The 16597-nt window shown below is 40.4% G+C and overlaps 1 protein-coding gene across 19 annotated transcripts in view; it reads right to left on the minus strand.

Moving 5' to 3' along the window:
- The window catches only part of PLEKHA5 (pleckstrin homology domain containing A5), a 262176-nt gene that overhangs the window by 121569 nt on the left and 124010 nt on the right, over window positions 1-16597 (minus strand). For 2 of the 19 annotated variants that reach the window (XM_024992600.2, XM_024992599.2), the window contains exon 1: window positions 2505-2639. The exons of 10 other annotated variants lie outside the window; for them this stretch is intronic. The gene's annotated coding sequence lies outside the window, so the exon portion shown is untranslated. Of the gene's footprint in view, window positions 1-2504; window positions 2640-16597 lie in introns of those variants that run through there. 7 more of the 19 variants (XM_059887045.1, XM_024992603.2, XM_024992606.2 and 4 more) reach the window with 5 other exon arrangements.

The raw sequence follows: 16597 nt of genomic DNA on the forward strand, positions 1-16597 counted from the left end.
CAGACATGACTGAGCGTGCGCGCGCGCGCGCACACACACACACACACACACACACACACACACACACATATTTATATATAAAATTTCCATTATGTAAGTTTTGAAGCAGGATATTTGTTCCATTGTTAGGTTCTCTGTCACTTCAACTTCAAAGGAATGCATTTTTTTTACCCCTGAAAAGGTCCAAAGAGTAATGCATTTATGTGATGCACACAGCACGTTAATTAAGGCTCAGTTTCGTCAGCAAATCATTATCCCTAAGTACTGAGAAATTTCTCACTTACAGATGAGGCAGAAGTCGGACAAAGATCTGACCTAGAATAGCAGGCAGGGCCCACTTCCCGCAGCAGAGCCCCAGACACAGAGCAGAGCCGGCAGTGAACTCCGATGGCCGCTTGCGGCCACTGTGATGGCCGAGTGCTACTCAGGATATGTTTCCTTCTAACAGAGTGTGAAGCCACTGCACGCTATTAGATGGTTAGGATAACTAGTAGGTTTTCATCATCACAGTAAAGATTAAAACTCTCTAATGCAAGGCTCAAGATATTCCCCTCATTCATTTAACTTGTATAATCAATTCATTTATTCATGCTCAAACATTCATTAAATATTTATTATGCACGAAGTTTTGTACTCTCCACCACTATGAAACAAAAATATAGTTCAAGACTATAATGGGCTTCAGAATACTGTTCCATCTGAGTGGACCAAGCCAAATCTCAAATTTGAAGAATACCACAGTCATATTTTACCACCAGGCTTCAGTATTTTTTGGAATGAGTTCCTTAAAGAACACCTTATTCATGAACAGACAAGTACTTTATTCCCAGTGCTTCAGAGTTGAGTCAGGCTTTTATGTCAATTTCAGGTTATCCCCCTGACCCCCACCCCAAGCTCTGCTCATCCTCCCTTCTTTTGTCAGATTTAATTTCCTGTTCATACAAAAAAGTTAAAGTAGCTTCTCTTGACTTGAACTGTAGTGGTATTTAGGCCAGTGACCTCTGAGGTCATAATGCCTCAAAAACATCATTGTTAAGAATGCATACCCAATATATTTCAATTCATCATTACTACAGTAACTTACTGATTAAAATATTGGCTATTTTAAAACCATGTTAAAATAGTTTAAGTACATTTGAGATAAATTTTAAAAGCAATAAAAATATTAATGAGTTCTCTATATACTTAAAGCTTCTAGATTTGGGCAGAATTTGAAAATTCTACAACTTATGGAAAAAAATGGATCTTTAATTAAGCCTGTCAAGTCAAACAAAATGAAGCTGAAACCCCACTTCTATATCTCTCTGTTTCTAAAAATATAGAAGTATAATGTATTAGGAGTCATAATAAGGCAATTATTGATATTTTTGTACATCTGTACATAAAAAACTGATTTTGATCATTTCCTCTCAATAACTATCCTATTCATGTAAAAGAAAATATGTGCAGATAGTTTCATTCTTTATTTGCTTCAAAAAACTGATGTGAAAATATTCAACATTATCTATAAAGAATTTCTATATTGTCTTTTCCTCAACTAGACATACAAAGTAAAAAGTGACTGTTAAGAGAAAACTTTGAAAATTCTCCAAAAGACCTTGAAATAATAAGGCTGCGATTGAACTTTCAAGAGAAGAATTATGCCAGAAATGATAAAGCCTAAGATTTTTAAGGCTTCAGTTTATTCTATATAAACAGTATGAAATAAAAATGTCATTCCTTCACTCGAAACGGAGGGGGAGAAAAGCAAAATATAGTTACTCAAACATACATACACACACTTTTACCCAATCTTCTGAAACTAATGATTTCAAAACTAACTCAATTTCTATAGTGCAATTCAAAGACATGAATTAATATTGCAAAAAGAAATAAATTTTTAAAAGGCATGTTGCCATCCTTTATAATCAAAGGCAGTAGTAACTTACTGCTCTTAAATTTTAGGCTCATAAATGAAGATTCCTATTTTGAATCACATTGCTGAAATAACCCCAAATAATTAAAGAATTAAAGAGCTGTTTCAGCTAATTGTTAATTAGTTCAGACTAGTGATATACTTTTTAATAAAAGTATTATGTAACGAGCATTGTTAACATCTCTAAAGGAACTTCTGAGAATTTATTCATTTCTTTCTTGTGAAGTGAGAAACAAAACAAAAAATCAAGTTTCTCCTCGGAATAAGTTAAAAAAAATAAATGAATGAAAATCCTTAGGCTTTCAGGCAATTTGCAACCACTGTGCATTTATGTAGCTTCAAGTTAAGGAGAGACCAAAAGGAAGATTACATCTTCAAATGCTTTAGTCATTTGAAAAAACCTCACAATGTATTTACATTTCTCTAAGAATACAATACTTCTAGTTATAGAAGTATTTATAATAAGTAAATCCTGGCACTAGGGCTCTAAAGCTTACTTACCACAGGCTCATTAACTGAGAAAAGAACTACTGCTCATTTAGCCATCAGCTATTTATTATTACATATTAAAGTAACAGGCATTACTCACCAGCCTCCATCAAAATTACATTCAACTACAGGCAGAGGGGATACTGGAAGGAAAAGCAGACTCTGACTCTGCTGCTTTGTCTTGAGCGGCTCCCAGATGAGCGCCCTGGGGACCGAGCCCTCAGGAAACGCACTGTGGCCGGCGGACCGCTTGCCACCCTGCCAGTCTGACACTGGGCTGACGTCACGCCCCAACATGTCACTGCAGCCGCAGATTGAGGCAGCTTCTCTCGAACAGTTTGTTGTGATTCTGTACGCCTTCCAGCCAGAGGAGTAGAATATGATTTCAGTTCCCTTCAAGTTGGCACACAGCACAGGGTAAAATACCAGCATACGTGGCTGCCAACGGCTTGTGAAGAGTGTTGTGAGAATTTTTAAATAACCTTAGCTCTCAAATAGACATTTTCTGTTAAAACTATAAGCAAACCTATTCAAGTGATTCCTTTCAAAACATTTTTTTGGGTTGCTGTTGTTTCCAAAGTTGATCCATATTTCAAAAAATTCAGCCAATAAAAGGTACAAAGAAAGCTAAAACTGTGGTGACCTAAATGGGAAGAGAATCCAAGACAGAGGGAATGTATGTGTATGTGTGGCTGATTCACTCTGCTGTGCAGCAGAAACCACACAGCACTGTAGAGGAACTATGGTAGTAGTGTTAGTTGCTCAGTCGTGTCCGACTCTTTTGCGACCCCATGGACCGCAGCCCACCAGGCTCCTCTGTCCATGGGATTCTCCAAGCAAGAATACTGGAATGGGTTGCCATTTCCTCCTCCAGGGGATCTTCCAGACCCAGGGACTGGTAGGTGGGTTCTTTACCAATAGTGCCACTTGGGAAGCCCTAAAATACTCCTATTAAAAAAAAAAAAGTTAAAACTGCCTTCAGTTCTATTACCTAAAATGATGATGATAATAATGATAATGAATGCTCACATATTATGTCAAGCACTTTACAATCTCAGCTGAGCCTCAGAACCCAACCATCTAGTATCTGTAATTATCCGCATTTTATGGAAAAGACTGAGGCACAGAGAAGTTAGGGAACTTGCCTCGCCACAATGCTAGTAAGTGACTGTTGCTGTTGTTTTTTAGTCGCTAAGCTGTGTCCTGCTCTTTTATGATCCCATGGACTATATAGCCCACCAGGCTCCTCTGCCCATGGAATTTCCCAGGTAAGAACACTGGAGTAGGTTGCCATTTCCTCTTCAAGTGGGTCTTTCAACCCACTTGATCAAATCCACATTTTCTGCACTGGCAGGCGACTTATTTACCGCTGAGCCACCTGGGAAGTCCAGTGAGTGACTGAGCAGGACTTAAAATCCATACATCTGATCACTAAGTTATACCATTTAGCAGGAAAGATACCAGCTGTTAACATTCTGGTGAACAATCTTTTCGACCAGAGTTTGTGTATATAAACACATATTTATTCAATATAAGGAAATCAAACTATGTATGTTGTTTTGCAATCTGCTTTTAAAAACTCATTAATACGCCATGGTCAGTTTTCCATGTCAGTAACTATATTCTTAACTTTTCTTTTTATGATGGCTGCCTATCACATTGATCTAAACCTAATTCCTACTAGACACTTAATTAAAAACTTTTTGTTATGAACAGTGCTTAAGGTAGCCTAGATACCTTTGTGCTTTCTTGTGTTTATCTGTGCAGGGTAATCCTTAGAAATGATGCAGATAGGTCAAAGCATGTGTGTGTTTTCAACATTTGCCTCTTTGACACTCCAAAAAGAGGTAACAACTTATATTTATAATTTAATACATTATACATCTTTCCCACATAAAGGATACTGACAATTATTTTTCTTCCTTGCAAATCTAACAGAAAATACAGCTTTAATTGTGTGTTTTAGTTGCAAGTGAGGTTAAGGCTCTCTTCATGAGCTTGTTAACACGGAAGCAGTCCAGTTAAAGTCTACAAGCATGTAAGGTCTGGAGTCAGATGACTAAGACCAGCTCTCCTTCCCATAGTTTTCAGACCACAGGCAAGTTAGTTGGCCTCTCTATGCTTCAATTTCCTTATAGGGAAAATAAAGATAACAATTCAATCCTCACGGGATGTTTTGTGAGAATTAAATGAGAAAACCCATGTAAAGCAATTGGAATCATGCCTACCACATAACAAGTGTTTAATTAAATGTTAACTCATATTTGATGACCAATCATGTCTCTTCTGCATTTCATGCCCTTCAACTAAAAAGTGATTCTTAATAAGACTTTTATAAGTCTTATTTTTATAAGATGTACTGAAAATATCTTGTTAGCATGCTAATGACACAAAAATGTGACGATACCTCAAAGTGAGTTGTCTTACAATTAACCTAGCATGTAACATAACCAGTGCTAAAAAAAAAAAAACAAAACACTCCTTTCATATGAAACTGCAATAACAGAAATTAAAAATAGCATTTCAAGTTGAGAAAACAAAATTGTTTCATCACATAGCTTGAAATATAGACAAGCAAGCCGAAGCAGTTTGCTATAACCAGAAGGGTTTGCATATGTTTTAGAATAGTAGTCAGTCATTCATGGATCTGTCCTATTTTTTTTTTTGAAAGTGAAGGTTTTGTCAATCTCAATTAGTCTCTGTTTAAACTTCTCACACTAAAAATGAAAACAAAACCCATTCTTGAAGACATCAAAGAAAAGTTAACAAAATAACTTTTGCTATAGTTCTGAAAGCAAAGGACAGTCCCTATTAAATGACACAAACGATAACAACCTTTAAGCACAATATATGAAGGTTAGAATGTAGTAAGCTTATTACTCCTACCCTAAGCCAATGTGACCTTGTGTTATGTAATAAAGTCTTCAACTGTTCACATCATCAGGGCAGGCGTAACAAAACACTTATCAAATCTACTAAGAAGGAAGCTATATATTTTTCTAGTAGATCTGGCTTAGGTGTAGTCATTGTTGTATATGCTATAAAATTATCACCTCTGAAGGCAGACATTTCTGTAATTAAATGGCAGCATAAGGAAATGGCAACCCACACCAGTATTCTTGCCTGGAGAATCCCATGGATAGAGCAGCCTGACAGGTTATAGTCCATGGGGTGCAAAGAGTCGGACACGGCTGAGTGACTAACACTTATAATATGTTTACAGAATTGCAGTGCCTTGGTGGTGCTACATACAGCTGCCAAGAGAAAGCAATAATGAAGCAGCAGAGATCTGTCAAGAGACTCTGAAAGATTACTAGGAACTCCGTGAACTCAAGAACTAACAAATTGACCAGATTACCAGGAACTCCAAGAACTAACAAGCTGACGGAGCATTTGGTTTACAAAGTTACCAGCACTCAGCATTATTTCTCTAGGACCTGGGAGGCTCAGCCCCTCTGCTATCCCACCATGGTTTACAGGACTTCCACAGGGAAAACGGGGTTCTTGGGCAAGGAACATAAAAGGGGGAATTAGATAAGGTCCCTCCTCTCAAGGCCAGAACAGCCTGGAATTGACAGTTTACTAGGACAGAGAGAGCTGTAAACAGATCATTATAACGTAACCTGATTTGCAGAGAACAGAAGAGGAAGTGGCTAACTGCCTGGGGGGATCTGGAAGAGGTTTAGCAGAGGACAGTAAATGACAGCGGAGGAACTCTTTCCAGAGGACATTGCAGTTAGAGGTACCAGTAGTTGTGAAAGCACAAATTTAAGATGCAATCTAAACTTGACACCTACAAAAGGCACCCAATTAACAGAGGAGGGGGGGGGGGGGGAAAGCATACCAATAGGGCAATTCTCACAAGCACCTGGTGAGATTTTGCCCTGCTTTTCCCCAAAGCCAGGGATGGCTAATTTAGCTTTTTACGATTCTGCCCACACCATATTTTTAGGACAGGAAGCTAAGGGAGATTGTGGATATATGCCCCATTGTTTGCTGAAGCTATTAAGTGTCTTCAAATCAGTAGAGAAGCCTAAATCTCAATCCATACTGATTCTCTTTTCATGTATCTCTGTGCTGTAGGGCAGGAACCATGCTTTGTTAGAAAGCCACAGAAAAACAGTCCAGTGAGGGCCTGCAAAGTATTTGCCACCAAGTCATGTGCTTCATTCAGAACACTCTTTAGGGCTGTTTGTGATAATGACTGAGGATTCAGTTGTGATAACTATCATTTTTCAGTTCTCACTTCACTTAGTGGCATTTAAAACTCTTGACCACTCTATTCTTAAAAATGCCACCATGGACCCCAAACTATGTGACCTGGTTCCCCAGCCTTCACTTTGCAAGTCAGGCATGAATTCAAATGACTTGATCGAGCACCCAACTGTCTCTATAATTTGATGCTAGCTTACTCATCACTAGCACCCAAAGATGAAGCTCTTTTTAATAGATGAGAAACAGACCTACCCGTGTTTTTTTCCATACTGTCTCATAGTGCTGGCTAATGCAAAGCACTGAAATGTCCCATCACTTGGTAACTGAGTTTTATCTCCCAGGTCACTTAATGCAAAACTTCCAGGTCAGAAAAATACCACTACAACGAGAAACCCACAGCCACATACTCAACGATGCATAGTTCTTCTAAGCTACCGGGCAATTATGTGTCTACCTGAGACAGCGGTAGACCCACAGGTTGAAGGCTCAGTCGCACAAGACTGCCCCCACTCTAGATACCATCACAAATCCAGGTTATCCCTGCTTCTGACCCCTGGCTATACATCAGGTTCAAATGACCCTCATCTCAGGTTTGACTGATTAGCTTGAGAAGCTCACAGAACTCACAGAAACAGTTACTTAACATTTATTAATTTATTATAAGGAATATTGGGCTTCCCAGGTGGCGCTAATGGTAAAGAACCCACCTGGCAATGCAGGAGACTTAAGAGATTGGGGTTCCATCCCTGGGTGAGAAATATCCCCTGGGGAAGAGCATGGCAACCCATTCCAGTATCTTGCCTGGAGAACCCCATGGACAGAGGAGCCTGGCAGGCTGCAGTCTGTGGGGTTGCAAAGAGTCAGACACAACTGAAGCTACTTAGCACATGTGCATCAGGAATATTATAAAGGCTATAAATATCCAGACAGAAGGTACACAGGCATATAGTTTACAGAGGGAAAGTCAGAGTGCTTACAGCCTCGTTTTCCTTTCTCCCAAATTTCCAAATTAATTCATCTTGGCACATCAGCCACCATATCTTCACGACTTAAAGAGAAACCTCAAGGCAGCACTGATTACAAAAGTAAATTAAAAATACAGTCGTGCTTCAGTATCTTCATGGTCTTGGTTCCAGCACACCATCCATCCCCAAATTCATGGACTCTCAAGACCCTTATATAAGATGGCACAGTATGCTGCACAGTCTCCAGTATATTTTAAATCATCTGCAGATTACTTACAATACCTGATACATTGTAAATGTTATGTAAACAGGCAAATTCAAGGTTTGCTCTTTGGTACTTTTTGAAATCCCCCCTCTCCAATATTTTCGATTCACAGTTACTTGAATCAGCAGATACAGAATCCTTGGAGGTGAAGGACTGACTTTAATTCAAAAATATGCTGTCTCTCCTACCCTTGTTGTTGCTATTCATGTTGCTCAATCATGTCTGACTCTTTGAGACCGCCAAGGACTGCAGCATTCCAGGCTTCCCTGTCCTTCACCATCTCACAGAGCTTGCTCAAACTCATGTCCATTGAGTCAGTGACACCATCCAACCATCTCATCCTCTGTCATCCCCTTCTCCTCCTGCCTTCAGTCTTTCCCAGTATCAGGATCTTTTCCAATTTATCGACTCTTCCCATCAGGTGACCAAAGTATTGGAGCTTCAGCTTCAGCATCAGTCCTTCCAATGAATATTCAGGACTGATTTCCTTTAGGATTAACTGGTTGGATCTCCTTGCAGTCCAAGGGACTCTCAAGAGTCTTCTCCAACACCACAGTTCAAAAGCATCAATTCGTCAGCGCTCAGCTTTCTTTACGGTCCAACTCTCACATCCATACATGACTACTGGAAAAACCATAGCCTTGACTAGACGGACCTTTGTTGGCAAAGTAATGTCTCTGCTTTCTAATATGCTGTCTAGGTTTGTCATAGCTTTTTTTCCAAGGAGCAAGCGTCTTTTAGTAGCATTATCCTCATTATCTTCTCTTAAAAGGTGAAAATCAGGCAAAGAGCAAATTAACTCACAGAAGCTGAACACTCACAGCAAGTGATAGCCTGAGGTAGATTGCAAACGTTCCACGAGTGTACTGCACAGGTAACTACATCACCTGAAGGTCAGGACAGAAACAAACTCGACACCACAAAGGAAGACAATCACTATGAATATAGGAAGAGAATCACTACGAGTGTCAACCCTCACTTGACAATGACCTAACAGTTCAGATATTCTCGATTCACTACCTTCAAAATGTTCAAGGGTTGTTCCATGCAACCAGTTAGGTTTTCTATTAGGGTTAAAATTTCATAACACAGCAAATTCTGAAAATGTAGTTGAAAGAGCTGAATGATTTAAGAATCAGATTAATCCACGAATACCTGCTTAGGAAGGAACCAATTATAACAAAAAAGTCCGTCATACCACAAGAGTTTTTTCCCCAGGGAGTGGTAGCTACTAAATATACTTGCTTACTAACAAGACTTGAAACCTTCTAATTTGAAAATATCTCTCAGGTCATCAATGAGCAACTTGGCCCTTAAAGGCCAGTTAATAAGATACTGATTCAGCCATTTTATAATCACTTTATTTCTTCTGATCCTTTCAAAACTGTTTCCACTTTTTGTGTGAGATTGGTAGCTATGACTTCCTCCTTATAAACTGTGTCGTAATTTGTGTATCTCAACAATTTATTTGTACACCTTTTTTGGTCCACCTCAAATGTTATCTCCTTGGAGAGATTTCCTCCAGTCTCCTTCATTCAAGATGCAGTATATATCAGGAACAAATATCATGACCAAAAAATCTGCAGTCATACACACCTACATTTCAAAGACTCTGTCAATAGAGATGTTTATAAGCTATTCTGCAAAATAAATAGAACATAACTAAACAACAACAAAAATATACTCATGGAAAGTGGACTAATAATTTTACAGATTGATAAAACTAAATAAAAACCCAAATGAGAGAGACACTCTAAAAGGCAACAATGATGCAGGCATTAAAACTTGACTATCTTCCTTCCCGTTCACAACTATCAAATGATGTCTCAACTTCTGAGCCAGGTGAAATGTCTGGTTATATTTATATCTCCTTTGAATACGTGAACACCCAAACTATCTCTGGGTGTTTTCTCTTGATAGGGGAAAAATGGATTCTGAGTAGTCAATTTTTTTTAATAGGCTCTGGAATCTGTAACTGTATTTTAACTGTAACCAATAAAATTCTAGAAAGGTTCCAGGTCAAAGTATATGCCTGCCATAAATATAGTATGAAAACTTAACTGATTTTGTATACTTTAAAAATGCAATGCTCACTAATATACATCTAGTTTCCTTGTCAAGGTCCTAACTTCAATTCTGGATAAATGTATAGTTTTGAACGATAGTTTGTGACTTATACTCTACTTGGATATAGATTGATTTTCATTCTTAAAGAAACCATAAACTCTAATTAGTTTTCTATAAAAGCCTGATGTACCAACAAAACATCTATTATTCAAGTACTAGGTCGATTCTACACTTAAGCCATCTGCCTGGAGGATACATGGTCTGTTTTTGATGCAAGAATAGAATCAAACATATGACAATGTCACCAGTCTCATTATCATCAAAAAAACAGGCCTCAGAGAAACTTATTATAATGGCTGCTTTGTGCGTTGGCTTCATTAACTCAATAGGCGTATTGCTCACTTGCAAAGAGGGTAGAAAAGATGCATGTTCTTAAAGGTTTCACCACCACGTAACAGGGTGAAATCCATTATGCAGATTCATAATTGAGACATAGCCTGGGGACCAAAGAGACTTTTAACATATGCAACTGACTCAATGAAGGGTCCTCCCAAGTCATCCTTTTCTCATCATGATTATACAACACACACACAATCAGGTGGTCTTGTGGCAACAACTCCAAGACCATCTGCCAAGTTCCAGGTATGAGTTATCTCCCTTAAAAAACAAAACAGTTTTAACTTGCTGCTGCTGCTAAGTCACTTCAGTCATGTCCAACTCTGTGCGACCCCACAGACAGCAGCCCACCAGGCTCCCCTGTCCCTGGGATTCTCCAGGCAAGAACACTGGAGTGGGTTGCCATTGCCTTCTCCAAAGCATGAAAGTGAAAAGTGAAAGTGAAGTCGCTTAGTCGTATAGGACTCTCAGCGACCCCATGAACTGCAGCCTGCCAGGCTCCTCCGTCCAGGGGATTTTCCAGGCAAAAGTACTGGAGTGGGGTGCCATTGCCTTCTCCGTCCATGCTACACTTCTACAATTACATTTCTGGCAATGAAGGGGTACGTAATTCCTTTGTCTGTTTTTATACCTCATTTGTACAAATTCCTTAGCCTATATGTTTTTCCTTTCTTTTAAATGAGAATACCTTATTTCAGAAGTTCACTGGAAATGTTATATATACCGCTATCTAGTGTTGAAAAGAAAAATCAAACAACCTGGGCTGAGATTTAATTTCCTTGGCTATTATTAGTGGATTTTTAAAAAATTCATTTAACAAATGCTTATTGAGGATATTACTTCTTCTGTAGAAGAAACATTTGCTTGGCTCCTGCAGGAGAAGTAAACAAAAAAGAACTGAAATGTCAAAACTAGTTGTTGGTAAGTAACTATTAATACATATGGAGAAGGAAATGGCAACCCACTCGAGGATCCTTGCCTGGGAAATCCCATGGACAGAGGACCCTGGCGGGCTACAGTCCATGGGGCTGCAAAAGAGTCAGACACAACTTGGTGACTAAGTAAGAACTGCAACATAAATAATACATAAGTAAGAAGATGACGACACCACCCTTATGGCAGAAAGTGAAGAGGAACTAAAAAGCCTCTTGATGAAAGTGAAAGTGGAGAGTGAAAAAGTTGGCTTAAAGCTCAACATTCAGAAAACGAAGATCATGGCATCCATGCTTCCATGGATCATGGGACCATCCATGGTCCCATCACTTCATGGGAAATAGATGGGGAAACAGTGGAAACAGTGTCAGACTTTATTTTTGGGGGCTCCAAAATCACTGCAGATGGTGACTGCAGCCATGAAATGAAAAGACGCTTACTCCTTGGAAGGAAAGTTATGACCAACCTAGATAGCATATTCAAAAGCAGAGACATTACTTTGCCAACGAAGGTCTGTCTAGTCAAGGCTATGGTTTTTCCTGTGGTCATGTATGGATGTGAGACTTGGACTGTGAAGAAGGCTGAGCACCGAAGAATTGATGCTTTTGAACTGTGGTGTTGGAGAAGACTCTTGAGAGTCCCTTGGACTGCAAGGAGATCCAACCAGTCCATCCTGAAGGAGATCAGCCCTGGGTGTTCTTTGGAAGGAATGATGCTAAAGCTGAAACTCCAGTGTTTTGGCCACCTCATGCGAAGAGCTGACTCACTGGAAAAGACTCTGATGCTGGGAGGGATTGGGGGCAGGAGGAGAAGGGGACGACAGAGGATGAGATGGCTGGATGGCATCACTGACTTGATGGACGTGAGTCTGAGTGAACTCCAGGAGTTGGTGATGGACAGGGAGGCATGGCGTGCTGCGATTCATGGGGTCGCGAAGAGTTGACACAACTGAGCAACTGAACTGAACTGAACTGAAGAATATGAGATGCTCTAACATAAATGGATTCTGGAACCACACTGTCTAGGTCAGAATCTTAGATCAGGCCTCAGGAAAACTGTTGTACCTCTTCTGTGCCATTCATCACTAAAATGGGTGTAACAGTAGCATCTTCCTCATAGGATCTTTACAAGGACTAGATGAATGCAAGCATTAAAGCCTTTATAGAAGTATTTGACACATAATTAGAGCTCATTAAGCAACTACACAGAGAAGGAAATGTCAACCCACTCCAGTGTTCTTGCCTGGAGAATCCCAGGGACAGGGGAGCCTGGTGGGCTGCCATCTATGGGGTCGCACAGAGTCGGACATGACTGAAGCGACTTAGCAACAGCAAGCAACTACAATTATTGTTCTGAAAGACACATGGATCAAAAAAGCAGAGACAAATGTACATGAACTTTGAGCCTAAATGCATAGAGAACAGGTAGAATCAGGAGGGTAGGAAACAGAAAAGTCATGATGAAAAACTACTGTAGTAAAAATGACACTGCTGATGTCCGGCCCAGTCATAATGCAGTGGTTTAGAAAGTGGGTGTTCAGAAAGCTGGGTGAAGAGCAGGGTTGAAGGTGTGAACAGCAGACAAAGGAGCCTGGGTGTCACGTAGAAGGCCATGAGGAGTTGCTAAGGAGGGGTTATGATCAAAGATTAATCAAACAAGGGTTGGTGAAAGTTTGGATTTTTCACAAATGCCCCTGAGGAAGTGGATTTTCCCATATAGCAAGTTTGTTTACTGAAAAATAGGACTTATACTAACAAGCTCACCAGCACGAATAGAGTATGAAGCTGGCGTCTAAGTGGGCTTTCACTGTCTGGAGATGAATGAGTCAACAAACGAATGGGAAGGAAGATGAGATTTGATACTGATTTGAAAACAAGCTGACTCAGTTCATGACAAATAGATGGGGAAAAAATGGAAACAGTGACAGACTTTATTTTCTTGGGCTCCAAAAATCACTGCATACAGTGACTGCACCCATGAAATTAAGACGCCTGCTCCTTGAAGGAAAGCTATGACAAACCTAGAGAGTGTACTGAAAAGCAGGACATCACTTTACCAACAAAGGTCCGTACAGCCAAAGTTACAGTTTTTCTAGTAGTCCTGTATAGATGTGACAGTTGGACCACAAAGAAGGCTGAGCGCAGAAGAACTGATGCTTCTGAACTGTGGTGTTGGAGAAGACTTTTGAGAGTCCCTTGGACAGCAAGGAGCTCAAACCAGTCAATCCTAAAGGAAATCAACCCAGAATATTCACTGGAAGGACTGACGCTGAAGCTACTAAAGCTCCAATACTTTAGCCACCCGATGCAAAGAGCTGACTCTTTGGAAAAAATTCTGATGCTGGGAAAGACTGAAGGTAGGAGAAGGGGATGATAGAGGATGAGATGGTTGGATGGCATCACCAACTCAATGGACATGAGTTTGAGCAAGCTCCAGGAGACGGGAAGGATGGGCCTGTCCATGGGGTCACAAAGAGTCAGACATGACTGAGAGACTGAACAACAATAGTTAATATTCCTGTTTAGATTTTGAGTGAAAACGTGCCAGTGAGCTCTCAATACAGCCGACCTCTGGGAACTACCAATGTGTAGTTATCCACCACTCAATCTCCCATTCTTATACAGCTTCATTCCGGGAAGCAATGCCCCCAAACAAAGGATTACCTTCCCTGGCTTCCCTGTAATCAGGTAAGACCACAGTACTAAGATACAGCTGTGAACAGGTGCCATGTGGGGCCCGGGAAAGGATGCTTAAAGGGAGCTGACTTAGATAGGCAATGAATGCTTTTTTGGCTCTTCTGGTTTTATTTCTCCTGGATGGAATGACAGCCACTTCAGGACACAAAGTAACCTTGAGAAAGGAAGTCTCATGCTAGATGGAAGTAGAAAAATGGAAGGATTCTAGGGCCCTGACTCCAATCCTAGAAGGCTTGACTCTGAGGATGCTTCACTTGAAAGGGGAAACTACTCTTTAGCAGGTCAATCCCATCATAGCCAAACAGACTTCCCAAATAACACAGCTAGCCACTAAATGTTACTACAACTCACTGCAACCGATGTCACATAACGACTATGTCCTTAAACTCAGGGGTCCACGCAGCTCTGTCACCATCGCTAGACTGATGTCAGGGATGTCTTGGTTCTTTGCTGTATTCCTCGTACCTGGCCCAGAACTTGTTGCAAAATAGTCAGTCAACAGGGGGTCCTCCAGGGTGATGAAGCTATGGGGAGAGGGTCTGGGATCTGTCAGCAGCTAGCTGTGGAGGAAGGACTGAGATAATAAGACCAAACACAGAGAAAAGCAGCAAAAACACTATGAGTTAAGCATTGCTGCTGCTACTGCTAAGTAGCTTCAGTCGTGTCCAACTTGGTGTGACCCCATAGACGGCAGCCCACCAGGCTCCGCCGTCCCTATGATTCTCCAGGCAAGAACACTGAAGTGGGTTGCCATTTCCTTCTCCAAGGCACGAAGTGAAAAGTGAAAGTGAAGTAGCTCAGTCGTGTCCGACTCTTTGCGACCCCATGGACTGCAGCCTACCAGGCTCCCCCATCCATGGGATTTTCCAGGCAAGAGTACCGGAGTGGGTTGCCAGTGAGTTAAGCGTTACTGATTCCAAACCCTACTGCCACTCCCCAGAGTTGCATCCATGGCTTCTACAGAGTTTGAGTATATAAACCAGCTAATTTCTCTTGCCTAAAGGTTCGAGTCCGATTTCCGTAACAAAAGAGTCCAGTGTAAGATAATGCATTTAGGAAATGGCAAAGTGATTTTCAAGGTATATAAAACAGAATAGGAAAGAAACTAACAACAACATCAAGTCCCTTTAGGGACTTCCTTGGTGGTCTAGTGGCTAAGCCTCTGTGTTCCCAGTGCCGGGGGTCTGGGGTCAACTCCTTGTCACGGAACTAGATCATGCATGTCACAAGTAAGACCTGACACAGCTAAATAAATTAATTAATTTAAAAAAATCCCTTTCCTCAAATTATAAAATACTTGCTACGTCTAAACAAAGCTGCTAAATAAACAGGGCAAAGAGAACAAAGGACAAATTCAAGAATGATACTTCCACATATATTTCCTGTCTTTGATAACCAATGTTTCAGCATCAATTTAGCTTCTGAAATGTGAAATTCAAATACTTTTTTATTATCAGCAAAAAAAGAGCAGCAGTAATTAAGAGTTCCAGATAACTGAGAAATTTCAGACATTTGCTCTAGGCCAGTGGTTCCTAAACTCAAATTCTGGTTGCCTCAGAATCACTGGAGAGCTGGTGTTTTTACCTATAAAATTTCCTGAGTTTTACATGTAGGAATTAGGAAGTATACTAAGCTGCTTTTTTTTTTTCCTTCACATTTTAACAAAACATTTTCTATCTATCCTTTGGTATGAGTTAGGATGTGCACAGTAACAGAATACTCAATTAAAAAGTGGCTTAAGACTTCCTTTGTGGTCTAGTAGCTAAGATCTGATCCCTGGTCAGGGAACTAGACCCCACACGCCACAACTAAAACACCGCATGCCATAACAAAGATCAAAGATCTCACGTGTGGCAACCTGGAACAGCCAAATAAATAACAATGTGCTCAGAGTCACTCAGTTGAGTCCGACTCTTTGCGACCCCATGAATTGTATCCCGCCAGGCTCCTCTATCCGTGGGATTTTCCAAGCAAGAATACTGGAGTGGGTTTACATTTTAACAATAAATACTGTTTTAAAACTGGGTGCTATATTTAAAATGGATTAACAACAAGAACCTACTGTATAGCAAAGGGAAGGCTGCTCAGTGTCATGTGGCAGCCTGGACAGGAGTAGGGTTTGGGGGAGAACGGATACACGTATATGTATGGCTGGGTCCCTTTGCTGTCCACTTGAAACTATCACAATATTGTTAATCAGCTAAACGTTAATATAATATAAAAAGTTAAATAGTTGTTTTAAAAAGCTGCTCAAACAGTGAAAAATTCAGTATCTCAAATGGCAAGAAGAGGCAGAATGGCCTCTGGGATGACTAGTTCAGAAGCTCAGTCATGCCATGGCCCTTTGGTGGGCTCCTCTGTGAGTCCCTTACTTTTTTCTCATGGTTCCACAGCAGCCACTGAAGCTCTAAGTATCGTGCTTTCATTGTAAAAAAGGGAACGAATTCTTGTCTTAGGCACCCCCCCTTTTTTTTTTTAAAGAAAATGAAGAAAACCGGCACAGTTCTTCAGCTTAGACCAATCACTGGCATATGGCCTAGGACTAACTCCCTAAGAATAATTATAATATACACCCTAGGACTGAGGAGACTCACTTTCCCAGAACACATGGAAGAGACAATCACCAGGACAAAGTCTGGACTCTCTCCAACAGGAA

This window comes from Bos taurus, chromosome 5 (assembly GCF_002263795.3).
Source record: "Bos taurus isolate L1 Dominette 01449 registration number 42190680 breed Hereford chromosome 5, ARS-UCD2.0, whole genome shotgun sequence".
NCBI classification, from domain to species: Eukaryota; Metazoa; Chordata; class Mammalia; order Artiodactyla; family Bovidae; genus Bos; species Bos taurus.